This window comes from Corapipo altera, unplaced genomic scaffold (assembly GCF_003945725.1).
Source record: "Corapipo altera isolate COAL_440 unplaced genomic scaffold, ASM394572v1 101, whole genome shotgun sequence".
Classification (NCBI taxonomy): Eukaryota; Metazoa; Chordata; class Aves; order Passeriformes; family Pipridae; genus Corapipo; species Corapipo altera.
In genome coordinates this window covers 1028264-1038458 of record NW_020884984.1, presented here as the reverse complement: position 1 = coordinate 1038458, position 10195 = coordinate 1028264, and the positions used below count along the sequence as shown (strand labels likewise).

Here is a 10195-nt window from a genome sequence, read left to right as displayed (position 1 = left end):
CCCGCACGGATGTGGGATCGATCCCTGCCGCCCGCACGGATGTGGGATCGATCCCTGCCCCGCTGCTCGCCGGCCCGGGCGCGGAGGGTTCAGGCAAGCCCTTTAATGCTCGCTCGGAGCGTTGGCTCGTCGTAACTCACGCCTGGTTTCCATAGGACCCCTATTTATGGCCCCGACACCGACTCCTAACTCCGCCTTCCCATAAGAACGAGCGCATCATTGGTGACAGCCCGCGCTTACCTTAGCCAGCTGCGGGCCAGTACAGCTATTAATAATCCAAAACCAGCTGGTACGAGGATCTGAAGCTGTTTTTATGATTTAGCAGAAGAAAGATTTTATCTCGTTCTAGAAAGTTTCTTCCCAGTTTAGATTTAAAAGCCAGTCCTGCGACCTTCTCTTTTTTGAGCAAGTAAACAAAGCTGTCCTGTTTTAAGCTCAGTTTTCATTTGCAGGCCCTGATCTTCCCCTGCACTTCTGGGCATTTTCTTGAACTGACATCCCTGTTTTCAGGCTGGACAGAACTTCATTCATGAAAGGGAAACGTCTCAATGCTCTGTTTATGAGCCTTGAACAATTGGCAGTTACAAGGAATAATTAATTACACATAAAGGCTGCAATAAAAGGCATTTTTAAAAAATAATTTCGTCACAGATCTAATTTAAAATAACAAGGAAAAATATCCCAGTGGTGTATGTTGGAGGCTCAGCTCTTTCCCCGCATTCCTTATTGATGTAAGTCCTGCCCAGCACAGATCACAGTGTCTGTATTTTCTGGCTGATGTTCTAGGTGGAATACAGACATAAGTACAGAGTTTGGAAATCTTTTTCAACTTCAAATCTTTGGTTGCTGTAGCAATCTGGGTATGTGGAACCTGTAGCCACCCTCTTTTTATAGTGAAAAATGTTTCATGAGGAAGCAATCTAAAGTTTGATTAGAGAGTAATAAAATACATCTCTACATTGACATGCAGGACAGGGCTGCCTAAAGGATTGCATATTTTGTCACTTCCCAAATCGGGCCTAGGACTGAAAATGCATTGACATGACTTGAACCATTTCAATCCAGACTCATGAAAATGTATTTTGTTGAGGCTGAGATTTAGGTGTAACCAAAGTAGCTTGTTACCTTTATGGAGATGTGTACATGTTTTACAGCAACAGATTTATTTTATTTCTGAACAGTTATACAAATATTAGTGCTCTGATTCTTTTTGTTCCTCCCATCTGCCTCGAGACACACTCTGTTAAAAAAAAATACATAGGTACTCAGAATTATTAGAATTGGGCCTCATTTTTAAAATTTTGGCCCACACTCAGCACTGAGCCAGAAGTGTTGTACACTATACCCTGACTTAGTTCATGCAGCCATGTTTTGATTTTTCACTTTTCCAGTCTGAAGTTTTGGCATGAAATAATAAGGCTGGATCCAAGTCCAGGACTAACACCTGAAAATAATTTAGGCCTGTTAACATCTCTGTTCTTACCGAGAGGAAATGGACTCTTTTCATGGGAATGAAGAGGTAAAAAGATGTGAGGCTGAAGCCTTACACAGGAAGTTCAGGCTACAAGAAGGCCGCAAAAACCCAAAGCAGATATGCCAGTGGCCTCTGTGCTCAGTGGGTCTGGGACTATTCATTTTCAAGTCTCAGGGCAGTAGGACTAGGAAGTGATGAAGGAATTAATTGGGAGCCATTGATTGGTTTCCATAGGACATCACATGGCTGCTGTTATAGATATCTAAGTAGACCAATTTGATTACTGTTTGCTTAAAATTCAAATAATAGAGAAATATGCTGGGCAGACTGTCTTCTCTCACATTGAGTGTGCAGCTCTACCTGTCCTGTGCTTACTTAAGGCACATTTTGTCCAAGATTCTCCAGAACATGTCAAGTTATGCTCTGCATGTCCTCAAGATTTTCATATCTAGTGCAATCAAACTGATTGTATAATCAATATAAAAACATTATGCTCAGAACAGAACTTAAAAATAATTTTGTGACAAGTTGAAAATTAATTTACCACACTATCTTGCAGACATAGTTGAGAATTAAATACTTTCACCTGAGTGTGTAGAAATGTAAAAATGTTAAAACTAAATCTCATATATCAATTGTGCAAATGCCATTAACACATTTTAATTATGATCTTACCTAGTATTGCCTGCAACTGCTCTTGGGATAATTCAGTTGGATTTCTAGGAGTGTCCCAAAGCCATCTGTACATAGGTGGAATATTGTAAGTATAATCACACCTAGAGAAGCGAGTGGCCATAGGAGAGGTTTTCAATAAATGTATTACCCAGTGGTCCCTCTCCCTAGCTGGCTTTGGGAGGGATGGGTTTTTTGAAACCTCAGCAGAACTCCTGTTTTCTGGTAAATCTTCATTCTGAAAAGTGAGTTTTGTCAAGTTACTGTCAGAGTTTAGACAATTATATCGTAGCTTTTGAAAGGGATTTTAGTAGGTCTGTACTCAGAAACATGCTCTCACAAGTGCAAGAAAATGCACTTTTAGCCTATCAGAGGAGACATACTCCCTGTATCTTGTTCTGGTATCAGCGTAGTGCTTAAGTACCTGTTATCACTGAACAGTATCAGCATGCATTTGGTCTTAGCTTGAAGCTGCATTGGTCTTTTTTATATTTTATGTTGTGGTGGTTTTCATTGTATTAGGAAAATTACTTTTAGGGAGTTTAAAAGGAGCCCCTCTGCTCTGGAGCCAGGCTGGGAGAGCTGGGGGTGTTCACCTGGAGAAGAAAAGGCTCTGGGGAGACCTGAAAGCCCCTTCCAGGGCATAAAGGGGCTCCAGGAGAGCTGGAGAGGGACTGGGAACAGGACAAGGGGGAATGGCTTCCCTCTGCCAGAGGGCAGGGTTAGATGGGATATTGGGAAGAAATTCTTGAGGGTGGGGAGGCCCTGGCACAGGTTGCCCAGAGAAGCTGTGGCTGCCCCTGGATCCCTGGGAGTGTCCAAGGCCAGGTTGGACGGGGCTTGGAGCAACCTGGGCTAGCAGAAGGTGTCCCTGCCCATGGCAGGGGGTAGAACAAGACAATTTTTGATATCCTTTCCAACCCAAAGCATTCTGAGATTCTGTGTGAGAAGGAACCCTTGACTCAGCACCCATTCTGTATTACAGTTAGATCTTGACCTCATAAAATAAGAAGTTTATTCCCAAAAGACAGGAATATTCCTTGACTAACTCTTAAGCAAAATAATATTTTTTCTTAAATAATAGTAGAGAATTTAGAGCCAACATTTACAAATATAAGCAAAATGAAAAGAGATGTTGGTATAAATGGACTAACAGTACAGGGGTTTTTTCACTGCACAGTATGTGATGATGGCAATTTTCCTTTAGTTTGATAAGTAAGGCATGATATCATAGCAAATTATGTCATCACACTCATGGAGGATGGAGGGGGGCATGATGCTGAACAACTAATGTCTGTTTTCTACTAAAATACAAGCAAATAAAGAGGATTGGGGATGAGCCACTGTACTTGTTGAGTTGTGCAGTATCAAAACAAGGCAGGAAACCTAACTGCAGGCAAATTTATGAGCAGCTTCATCTCTTCTTCAAGGGAATCCTGATTTTTACGGGACTTCTAATTCTGGAGGGGCTTTTCATACTGTGGTTGTCAGGGGCCCTGTTAATTTTTACTATGAGGTATTGGCATCCATCAACAGCACCGTGGGCATTAATTACCATCACTCTGTCTTCTAAGAGCCCCCAGAGACCTGTACTAAAACCACTGGGGTTCCTGAACTGTGATGCATAGGGATTGTCCACACAGCTTTTTCCAAAGGTTTTTGATTGTGATGGGATGTGCCAGGGCCACCTTGCTGTCCCTTCCAGCTGTCCGGTGGTCTGAGTCTACTCAGTCTGTTCCTTGGACTGCCTGCTCTGGGCATTACATCCTGGCAGTCTACAGAGTACAATTTTTTTATCCATATCAATCTTATTTTCTCTCCATTGTAGCAAATGAATCTTATTTGAGAACGGCAGCAGGCAGGATCCTCCACAGCAATAGTTTATCTGTTGCCTACTTGATGCTTTGCTACAATTCTTTTCTCTCTGGTTCTCATTTGGCATTGCATTTACTTCTCCTAAAAACTACTTTCAGTTTACCTTATGTAGTCACAGTACACATCCTGAACAAAACCTGTCTAGTCCTGTAGAAAATTCAGAGTTAGAATAATATTTCACAAAATAGGTGAGCTTTCAGGGATTTTAAATTCCAGTGCCTCTGTATGTACTACCTGCTTCAAAAGGGAGAATATTTGTAGCTGTCACTTCTGAAACACTACAGTAAAAAAAACCATCCAGTTTATAGTCACAGCAATTGGGGTAATTGTTTTATAATGTGGCAAAATGTTGCTTGACTTTAGAGGCAGCAGTTTGCTAATTAGTTGGTTGAATGACAGGGCTTGAATGAAACACTGATATGCCAGAATCAAAATATCATTTGTTTCTGCAAAGTTTTCGTCTCCAGAATTTCTGCTAGGGATCTGCGGGAACTGCTCTCTTTGATTCACTGCCAGTACACTTAATGTTTTCCTTCTTAGTGGCAATTTCTGTTTTTATACTGAGCAGCTATTAAAAATAGAAGACTTTTCTGCCATCAGATCACTTTGTGTTGATTTAGATATCTGTGATTTTTCAATTGAAAAACCAGTTGTGGGGACAAAGACGTTGTAGGTTGATTTCCTGATGACAGTGTGGTGTCACTTCACACACTAAGGTCATCTCCAGCCTTGCAGTGACTTCAGGGAAGTGGTTTCCGCAGATCCAGGGTCTGGAGTTGATGTTGATGGGAGATGAAGGCACGAGGTTCTCAGAACACCCAGTTCTGCACCAGCTGCCATTAACATCAGTGGGAATTGAGGTGGCCCAGCAATTGCACTTAGTTTATAAACCAATTTAACTCTCTGTTTTGGGTAAAGGACTCACAGTTAAGGTATATTTGCCTCTCTCTGGGTACCTGGCGCACTAATAAATCCTTTTATCCACTTCAGCTTTTAGATTTCTTTAATGCACCTGTATCTGAAAAAAAATAAAATACAAAGCACATCAGATTCTCCCTTGGCTTGGGGGTATAAAACCTTACTCCAGAGACACAGAATTTTACACCTACTTTTGGCAGGTACAAGGCAGGGGAAAATCCAGCTCGACATTTCCAGACTCTGTGTTTGTTGGGAACAGCAACTGGTTGAGGATGAGGTTCCTGCTTTCCTTGATGCAGAGAGGCCTGTGCTGGGCTGTCCCAGTGGTGACAGGAGCTCCTGCCTGGCTGAGCCCTCACTTTATCTGGAAATTGTGTTTTCTGAAAACCAAACAGACCAGAGAAAGTACATCTGCTGCTTGTTTATTGATTTAGGACTCTTCCTGCCTGTTTCTGGGAAAGAAAAAATGAATAAAAGGCCACCTTCGTTATTTCACTTTTAATTTCCTTTCTCTAAAGTAAGCAGAGCAAAATTAGATTTAGGCTGATGCATATTCCACAAATAAATTACATGGAACTAGAGTGGTTAAATGAACTTTGCTTGGGGATTATTGGAAAGATAAATATTTAAACACTGAACTGGAGGTAAGTCATGTTTATGCAACACCTGGGGTTTTTTGTTGCTACTTCTCCACCCCCTCTTTTTTTCTTATTGTGGCTTTTCTAGTCAGCTCAACCATGAGGACATTAAAGCAGGGTGAATACAACCTTCAAAAAACTGTGTTGTCTGTATTGTTGCCAGCAGAAGGGTTTTTTTTACTTTTTTTTTAGCCGATGATCTTTGCCTAGTTCTATTTTTATAGACAGATTTGATTATATTTTACACAGTATCTTAGTTAGAAGAATTCAAAGTAAATTTAGAAGAATTCAAATTATATCTCTTGGAAACCAGCCTGTATTGAACCCTGAGCATTGTTCAAAAATACTTAAATTCCAGTAGAAGTTATAAACCTTTGGGTGCCGTAGTGTATGAAGCTTGAATTTTAAAGTTTTCTTTTAAATTATTAGACTTACAGTGAAGAAATTGCAGGATGACACTCTACTAACCAGACCTATAAAGTCCAGGAAATTTCTGCAATAGGAAAGGAGAGGTATTTCTATTACAAAATACAAACAATAATACAAATGGAGACTGTGCTGGTTAACTCTATAGCCATCTACTGGGTAACTGAATTACCTGCACTACATGTTATCCGAGACAATAATAGTGCCTGGAGGTATTGTGGAAGAAGTTTTATCAAACTAGAATATTCCCTTCATCAGTAAAGGCCATGTTAAGCACATTTACGAAATCTTTAGATGAGCAGATGCAAAAGATTGATACAATAAAGGAATATTTGTCTTTTCAATCTCATAGTACAAAGAATATTCAATTTTAAAAGGTTGGTGCAGATGAAGTGTTAGGAAGCCATGGTAATAATTATCCTTGCTATTGTGACATCAGTAAGAGAATTATAAATTCTTTTTCTATTTTCATACTAATCTAGAACCGTCTCTAACTGTAAGCCAGCTTTATTGTTATGAGCTAATTTACATGAAATTTATACTCACTAGAGGATGTGGATGTGTCCAGAAATTAAAGACCTGAAATGTCTATAGTTGTCAGCATTTTGCAAATGGCTTTTCATTTTCCAAATTGAGCCTAGTTGAGTGTCTGGGCTTCATAGCTAGATAAAATAAAAAAAAGGATGTGCTTTTAGTGAGTATTCATGGTGTTTTTATGTAGAGATCTCTAGGCATCTCTACATAATACATCACAGTGTTACCATCTATGAAAATGTCCTACAGTGCCAAAATCCAACAGGATTGCCAGGTAGGTATGAATGGAGTTGTGGTTGTAGTTATTGAACCTTACAGGACCGGGTGTACACAATCCTGGGATTTCAAAGCTGAGTTGGAATCAGACAATCCCTTCAAAAATTATTGTGGAAAAACTGTGTCACCTCCTGCAACTAACAGACTCCATTCCGGGGTGGGGGGGGGAACCATTACATAGCATTCCTGACCAAGAGCTCAAGTTTGGCTCGAGTTTAGAAAAGAATAAACTGAGGAGGCAGAGGTGTGTTTGTAAGGAGAGATGTCAAATATCTGGTCGCTGCACAAATCCTACAGAGTCAACCCACATTCACCAAAGCAGAACTGCAGCAGCTACCTCAACTTACAGAGGGAGTTTCTCCATAAAACACCAGTGAGGTTTATTTTGTCAGGTTCGCTGGAAGGACATGACTCTTGTTGATGTGTTCAAGGAACAGTTTTTTCTCTGCTGCTGCTGCTGCTACGCTGGAACTGCATGCACAGGACCCAAATTTCAGTTGAAAGGAAATGGATTCAGGAAGGAGAGAAGCATTAGGCATTTCTTAGCAAGAGGTACTGTAGCACAGTACTCATTTTACTTCTGATTTTTCATTAAAGATCGCTGAAAATACTGGTAGCAGTAGAATGTGAAAACAGGGCACTTCTTCCTGGGCATAACATTAATTCATGAGCTTTATAATTCTCTTAATTTAACTGCTCAGATGTCAGAATTGTAGCATCTCTTTCAATACTTTCCTTCTCACAGAGCAGTTTTTGTTTTGCTCGTTGGTTTGCCTTGTTTGTTGGTTTGTTGGGTTTTTTTCTACCTGGCAGTTCCAAACTGGGGATCTCAATACCACTAGGCTGCATAGCTGTTGGCCTGTCATATGCTCTAGGCCAGTGGACAGAAATGGTGGCTTGAATAATGTTAATGAATTCTTTGGCAAACACTCTACGCTTAGATAACAAATTAAGTCTTCCAGAAGGGTACGGATTCCTTTTCTCAACGAGAAAAAGAATCCTCTGCCAGCTTGCGACGGATGAGGAGAAGGGAAACTCTATGTTTTATCTTTAACTATTTTTTCCTAATTTTTGGCTGGCAGGGTGTGCTTAGTTTTGATCCTCCAATGTGTTCTGAATGCAGCCAGTTTGCCAATTTACTACTGTGCATCTCCAGAGCAGGGGTCAGGAGCTTTCAAGCCTTTTTGTGTTCATGCAGTCCTCTGGGACCCATGATTTCACTGGTTATCTGATGTGACAACAGCAGTTCTCAACATACTTGCTTGCTCTTTTAAGCACCTATATAATGTGATCAGTGTCTTTGTTTAACTGTTTTAATTTGGCACATTTGTCTTACATTCTGGCAAAAGCAAAGACCAGTAATTGCAGTTTTTTCTGAACCTGACTGAATTTGCTGTATGTCCTGTTCATTCTGTGTGCTTATTAATGGGAACAGAACAGAAGATAGGCCATATGCAAATCTCCTACAAAAAACCATATGCAACATATTAAAAATATCTTGACTTTTCAGAAAAGTAGTGCAATGTTATTTTGCGGATTTCAGGCATTTAAAATAGGTTCTGACCAGTAACTAATGAATCTTTGAATCTAATTTGTGTTTGAATCCAGTTTGAAAACTTTCCTTGCAACATAGAAAAGGAACGTTTGATGTAATATCTTAACATCTTCAGAGGAGTAAAAATCCAGAGTGTTTCAAGCCTTAATTAGGATGATTTGATCCCTTACTGCTCCCAGCCCCAGCAGTTTCAAAAAGCTTTGTGGTCCCAGGCTAGGTAACCCCACAGTTGTCATGACCTGAATCCGAGAGACCTAATGACGTGAGAAACGTGCTTCTGTGACCTGTGTCAGAACACTTGGCTGGGAATTCACACTTGCCTTAATTCAGATTTATCCAGCAGCTTCAGAATACTGGGTCAAATCCTCCCTGTAATTTCATCAGTAGAACTCCTGTTTCAGGTAGTTCCTTGTCTGTAAATCTAAATATCTTAATTGCAGCTGTAATTACTTCGTAGATTCCCTGTATGGGAAACAAAAAAGAGCAAATGGAAAATTGGAGAAATAATGAATATCCTGAGTTCCAGTACTGTCTTTGCTCTTATCAAACTAATACGAGTAGATCCAGTGAAAAATGAATGGTGAACCCATAACTGTGAGGCCTGTTGAGGGGCTGCTGTCTGGGTTGTTTTCAGCAATTTAAAAGAATTAAAGAATATTGCAGTTGCTGCTGGAGGTAGTTTGAAAGGATGAGTCTTGGACATGGGCCTCCAGCTTCCCCATGGAGATTGTGGAGTCCAGATCTCAGGGTGTTTAGAAGCTCTGCTGGTGCAGCTCCTCTTGGTGTCAGTTCCCAGCTGCTGTATTCCCGTTGCAAGGACACAGCCAAAACCCCAAATCCATTCATTTTAGAAAAATTGCTCCTGCAACAACTACAACAATTAACCTCAAAAGTGTTCATCTGAAAAAATCTGTCAGGCCCACCACAGGATCCATTTTGGGGACATTCATGCAATGCCATGAAAAGATTGATTTTCAACTGGACTGCCTTGAAAATGATAAAATAAATGGTAGTTATGTAAAATAAAGTGATAGTAAAGAACTAAGCTGCAAGCAAATGAGCTCCTGAATGAAAAGCACTAATAGATAGTCATTTGGAGAGAAAAAAGATAGATGTTATTAAAAACATGGTGATTTTTCAGACAGGATATTTCAGATATTATTATCACTTTTTAAAGCCATATATTCTGTTGTATTTCCATTACAGATTTAACCACTTCCAATATTTAATTCCTAATTCTCCTGTGTCCTTAAACCCTTCCACAGTACAGTTAACCATGAGAGCATTAGACTTCTAACACTTAGGGAAGTGCCTGCCTGTTAAAACATTGGTGCTACACTCGTTGCAACTCATGTCACCTGTGAGCAAACCCCCAGTTGGAAGGTGTAACAACCATTAGATTTGTCCAGTCATTAACTATGAATTTTTATTCATGCTATTAGTATAAGACAAAAACCGTTGAAACACGTCAGTTCACTAAAGCCACTTCCGTGCTAAATATTTGTGAGGTTAAAACTGAAGAATTGACTTCTGTTATCCAGATTTTAAAAGGATTCCTCTTCAAAACATTTTTCATTACTGCCTTTTATCTGCTGTTTGCTCTTCTTGGCAATGTGTCTTCAAGTAGTAGTACTTAGTTCTAATCATAGAAGTGAGCCATGCAACTTATCCCAAGTCAGTGTTCTGTTGAAATGAGACATCACATTTACATAAAATAACAATATGAGAAGTTGAAACCAGATAAATGGAAGTGTGTTGACTGAACCCATCTTTGCAATTTTTGAGCTGATAAAACATTTGAATACTCAGTGGTGTTATTTTGATTAA

General features: G+C 39.9%; 1 protein-coding gene across 1 annotated transcript in view; it reads left to right on the top strand.

The window, feature by feature from the left end:
- Nucleotides 1–10195, top strand: part of SYN2 (synapsin II) — a 170134-nt gene that overhangs the window by 109939 nt on the left and 50000 nt on the right. The gene's annotated exons all lie outside the window — the stretch shown is intronic.